Source organism: Dreissena polymorpha, chromosome 6 (assembly GCF_020536995.1).
Source record: "Dreissena polymorpha isolate Duluth1 chromosome 6, UMN_Dpol_1.0, whole genome shotgun sequence".
Taxonomy (NCBI): domain Eukaryota; kingdom Metazoa; phylum Mollusca; class Bivalvia; order Myida; family Dreissenidae; genus Dreissena; species Dreissena polymorpha.
Genome location: NC_068360.1, coordinates 55,778,255 through 55,784,525, shown reverse-complemented (window position 1 = coordinate 55,784,525; position 6,271 = coordinate 55,778,255).

The window sequence follows — 6,271 nt, the reverse complement described above, 5'->3', positions numbered from 1 at the left end:
TCCAGTATAAATCAATATCCAATTGTGAAAAACGATCGATTTAAATTTCCTGTTTACAATCATAAGTATTCAGTTAAAACATTGTTTTTGAAGGGGCCTTTTCATAGATTTTGGCATGTATTGAAGTTTGTCATTAAATGCTTTATATTGATACATGTAACCATTGGATCTAAAAAGCTCCAGTAAGAAATCAAGAATAAAATTTAAAAAAAGAAAACAAATAAACCCTTAACAGGGCTCGGACCACTGATCCCTAGAGTCCTGGAGTAAAAAGACTCTCACTTAGACCACTTGACCATCCGTGCTAATACAATGAGTGATGTATTATATACTTTATATAAGCAATCCTCGTAGCATCACAAATTATAACGACAACAACATAACTCGCCAAAGTATTCAATCGTTTCGCGTTGAAACGCTTTATAATTTTCAGATTTTTAAATCGTCAAAAGATGCATATAATGGCTATTCAAGAGCATGGTAAATGTTCAGTATTACTGTTTCCTCACAAATATCATAACTAAAACAAAAATTTGCGAATCTGAAACATTTTTGTTTAATTTTCTCAATTTACCAAAACGTGGAAAGGCCCTTTTAAAGTAGCATATCTTAAAGGAACGTTTCTTGATTTTTCACAATGAGTATAGAGTTATGGTGTAATCTCCATAATTAAAAGACTTCCAGAGCAGAAGCAATTGACATGCTTAATATTTGCCCTTTGTTAGTTTACACAATCGAAAACTGCATATGCGTAAGACGCGTTCTTCAACTTCAACAAGTAAAACCAGCACAAAGTGGTTATCATTTTATCTTTATTTGCAATTTTACACGGTATTATTCGAGGAAGTAGCAAGAGAATAAACATGAAAATTAAACGATAATAAACACGACCATGCGTTTGTTATTTTAATGAAATGTCTATTAGTACTTAATATAAATGGGTAAACAGGTTAGTGTATTGCTGGGTAGTTTCGTGTATTTTTATACTCTCCACAGTTATGTGTTTGTCGTATTGTATTCAGAATAAAATTTTTCGTTGAGTTCTCTCGAATGGGAAAAACGTGTTTTTTTAAACGATCCAAAATAATGTATCTCCACTCTTTCAAATTATTATATTGACGACATAGAATATGATTTGAAAAAGTAAATTGATTTCAACATAATTGTAAGAATAAATTATTTTTTCCCAAAATTTTACATGTTACCGTATAGGTCTCCAAACAATTCAACAATTCGTTAAGGAATGTTGAGCCATGTTTTATGTGAAAAAGTTCAAAGTGCTTTTGTAGATGACATTTAAATGCACAACCGTCACAATTTATAGTTAATTCCCTTTATTAATTAATGTAATTGTATAGATGTTGCTTTTCAATATTGTTTAATGAAATATGTGTTTACGGTGATTGTTATTTCTTTTCATGTGTCCTTTAAATCTTAAAAGGACAGCTTAAATGTCCTAATATGAAATCATATTTTTGCGTTTGTTGTTATGTGGTGGTGCGTTTTTTTGTATTGTTTTGACAATCTGCTATATGCTAGAAATATATGAACTAGATCCAATAATATGTTTAATTGAAGCTAGATTGTGGCATTTTTTTAAGTATGTAAACGGACTATTGTTGTTATTAAGACCTCGATAGAAACATATACCGTTGACACTCTGCCATATTGTTCAGTTCATAAAACCCACTATGAAGGCATATACGGTCATTAGTTATCTTAATGGCTTGGCCACTGGCTGCATGATTATTCAAGACGTACGTTTTGAGCACGAACTGTCGTATTGCGATGGCTTCATTTATCACAAATAATTATAATTATCAGAGAAACCTTTATTACACGTTTTATATAATGGTTAGTTTAAGCAGACAATGTGTCAAAATAGAAGGTCAATATGTCGTAATTTGGAATACTAAGAATTTCAGAATCGATATACGTGATCTACGTAAAGTCCCGTCGTACAAAAGTGCACATTTCAGGACATTTTTTCTTACCTTTTTTGTTACACGAATAAACAATAATGAAAAATTATATATATTGAACCATGTTTATAACGAACTTACTGTACTTTATTAAATGACAAAGTCATGAAAATTGTAAACATAATATATTACTTACATACACTTTAGTGGATGGCTTGCGTTCTTTTCCAGTGTAATCATAATCAAGTATAATTAAAAAAATTAAATTATAAACAAAGCAAAGCTACAATCACACAAAAACCAATACCTGTATATTTATCTATATCTTATGTTTATAACTAAAATCAAACAAGTGTATTACATGACTGAAGCGCTGGAGCTATTTTTCGGACTAGACATCGAATTTATATTAGATGTGAAATATGCAAATAAGGGACTGAAAATAGTACATTTATAACACACGTAGTAGTTTATATATGTTTGTAAAATATGTTGACATGTGTATATTCGTACTCAGCTGGCAGAATCACACAGGGATCGCCTATTGGTTCGTCAAATATTTTATGCACTGCATTTATACAAATATATCAACGCATTGTACACTACGCATAAAATAACCTAAATTATTACGTCTCAATTCTTTTTTCCAATGGGTTTATACAAAAAATGAAACGATTAATACTTTTAACTATCTTACTTAAAATACAAAATGTTGGGTGCATGTATTCATTTAATATTAATATTTTTGTTTCCATACGCAACACTAATTCCTACGTATAAAAAATTGCACAATAACACTATTACACTCTTAAAGGTGCATATGGTTGACAATGACTTATAATTTGTCCGTGACCATTTTTCTTAAATAGCAACAAATCAATTGTATGTCTCTCTGCAGATCTTTTTATTCTACACATGAACAAATTCGTGAACAGTTAAATACACCAATTCAAAATTCTCAAATCTGCTCGTGATTTTAATCCTGAGCTTTTGCACTAAAATTAACAAGCTTTTAGTGCACTTTTCCTAATTTGACCCTGTAAAGAAAACAGCACACCTTTATTTTTGTTCGCCCGCTACTTCCGTAAGATGGCTTGTCTTTGTTCGTCGAAACTAACACTTATCGCAGAATTATCTCTTTATCAAATAAACGTTAAACACTTTTGGTTACCTGAAACCACATGGTCAGTACATGGATACGTAGGTCAAAGGTCACTGCTATTTTCAAAGGTAAACAATTCAAAATAAAAATATTTCGTATGGGGACTTGCAAATTATTACTAGAGTGTAATACTTCTCTTAAAAGTTAGTCTTACTATGTTACTGTGTTTCTGTATGCATTATGTTCTTATTGTAAGGTTAAATAAAAGCTCAATCTTACGGATTGATCTACTTTGAAGATAAACATACATTCAGACAAAGGTAGCACACACTGACACCACACTCCAGATAGACTTGAGATCGTTTGATGAATCCCAAACGTTTTTAACGTTTACCAATTTTAAAGAATCGTCAGTACCCGATTATACACTACATGTAAAGGATCCGCTTGTAAGTGACACGTTGCATCGTATGTATACTGTTTTACCAGTTGAATAACATTCAATCAAACAGTCATTTATGTAAAATCAATGAAATACACTATTGCAACGCTATTGGCGTACCCTACAGAGTTTCTGTGCTATTTTCATAATGTTCTTGTCTGTATATGTTCAAGGTTTAATAATTTACTAACTGCAATATGTAGGTCATGTTTCAAAGTGATGTGTTATATATGGATTGAAGAGAGCACATTTACTTGAAGGTTAAGTATGCGTTATTTTCAGAGTACCAATGACCACTTATTCTTATAGTAAGTTATATGCTTGTATAGACAACCTCGGTTAGGATATTCCCGTCTGCGTCAGCTAAACACTTGCATTTGACCTACCTCGGCCTCTTTCATCTTCTTCCGCACCTCCCTGTTTGCTTTCTACCCATATAGTCCAAACTGATATTCTTCTCATGCATCAGCTGTTTTCGCTGGTAACATAAGGTATAGTCTTTGATTTCGATCGTCACCCATGGCTTGTTCTGTATTCTCTTTCCTAAGAACTTCTTCAGCAGATAATTGCAGGACATTATTATTGCTGTTGGTGATTGTGTCGATGTTATTGTCTAAGATGTTCAGGGCTGCAAACTTGCCACCTATTTGTGCTAGAAAAACCTTTTCAATTTCCCCAAGTCAAATTAAATACGATGGTTCTTGGTGTTGCAGTGGCTTTTTAACTTCAGCGTGATGGAGGTGAGCGTCAAGTCAGTGTCATTGCCTAGGTTTGCGCCCAGAAACGTTCTTGTGCTTGCTTTTTTCAGGCGTGACTTGAACCGTTTCGTCGAAAGTATCGGTCTGGTTGTGTACTTCTCCGTTTGGAGCATTACAGGTTGCTGTTCTGATAGATGTGTATGGATGCAGCGTGTTAGCCAGAGTTAGCTGGTGGCAAACTTAAGAAGTCTGAAACCAGTGTCGTCGGTGTCTCCTAAGCTTAATCTACCTACTTTCTCTGACAAGGCTTGATATGTCGCTTCTTTCTACTTTGCATGCCAGTACTCATCAACAATGTGCACGTTTTTTCTTCGAGACCTTGACTATCATTCGCTCTAATTCTTAAAATATTAATTCAGTATTCTCGTGCGTGGACCAGGATGATGGTGATAGAGTGCGGTCTCGCTGAGATAAGGATGAAAATGCGTGTGCTGGACACTGGGATGCAACTGTTGACGATGTTGTCTACCACCTTCCTAACGTTGACAGTAATTACGTGTTGATGTCTAACATCATCACCGCTGAACCATATTTTGCGCCCTTCGTCTGTAGATGTTTTACCGAAGCCTAGCAACCTGAATTCGCCTAGTCCGATGATCCAGCGGCAGCGCTTAAGTTTAGTTCATAGACCATGCTAAACGCATGTAGTTGTCTTTCATTCTATGTTTCTATAGGTGCTCCCTTAGTCGCCAACATAATCCATGTTTTAGCTCCAGAAGCTAACTTGTCGCATTGCAAAACAATGACCTTAACCGTTAATAATGACGTTTATGAATATAACTGCCGTGATTTTTCATTTCACTACCTTAATATAATAACAACGCACTTGTATTTACAAAAATGAATGTGACGTTTTTTATATGAATATTGTTCGTACACAAATACATATATAATAAATACCCTTATTATAATGCATAACCTTCATAGAAAATATTGTGTTTCATTAAGAATAGTCTGTAAAAAATTGCCTTTGAAGAAACCCTACCTTTCTTGGAAATTTATGCTTATACATGTAACAAGCCCATTTAAAGCGACTAGCTACGAATGAGTTAGGACCTTAGCCGATTGAGTTACGAATGTACCCGACCTCAAAATATTGGAAATCGGGACAAATTGTGGGGAATCGGGTCGTAGTGGAATACCCCTATAAGGCGAAGGTTCTTACTCATTCGTAGCTAGTCGCGGGCGAGTCGTTAGCTCCCAAAAAATCGCGGCCAGTTTTTAAACGTGTTTAAAATTTGACCAAGACCTCCAAGACTGAATTTAATCGCAGTTGACTCGTAACAGTGTCGTAGTGCGTTCTTGGGCGTCGTAATGGAATCTTAGGTAATTCGTGATTCAATCGGGGAATCGTTTATCACGTGATCTGTCTACGAATCATTTACGACTTTGTCAAGACTCTCAAGAGTTCACCCCGATTGAGTTACGAGCCCGCTAAGATTATCGCGATTTAGTTACGAAACAGTTACGATTTTGTAAAGAATGATAAAGAAATAATATTTTTTCCATCATGTTTTGTTGTCGAATAACCTACAGTAAGGAGTATAGATGCGTAGGAATTAAATCACGAATGCGGAGCACGAGTGGTTTGATAACACGAATCTATACTCCTTACTGTGGGTTATTCGACAACAAGCCATCATAGAAAAATATTATTTCTATTCTTACACGATTTTGATTGATTTGCTTCAAGCTTTTGGACGTGAACTATATTTTTTCAATACACCGCCCTTCTTAATACAAAGTTCACTATTTAGTGACGTCATCGAGTTGTACAAACATTTGACGTCGTTTTCATTCATAAATATTTTGCAAACTACGTCACTTTCATTGAGAACAACACTCATAGAAACTAAATGACGTCACGTGTGTTAATTCTTCTAAAAAGCTGACATGCTGTAAATGTTTTCTTAATTACGTTTCTTAACAAACAAATTCTTAGCAGGCGTGGTTATGCCACTTATCACTAAATATACAGTTTGTTGTTTCATTACATTTATATACGTGCTACATTTTTTTACATTTCTTTAAGAGCGGGATTTAAGCA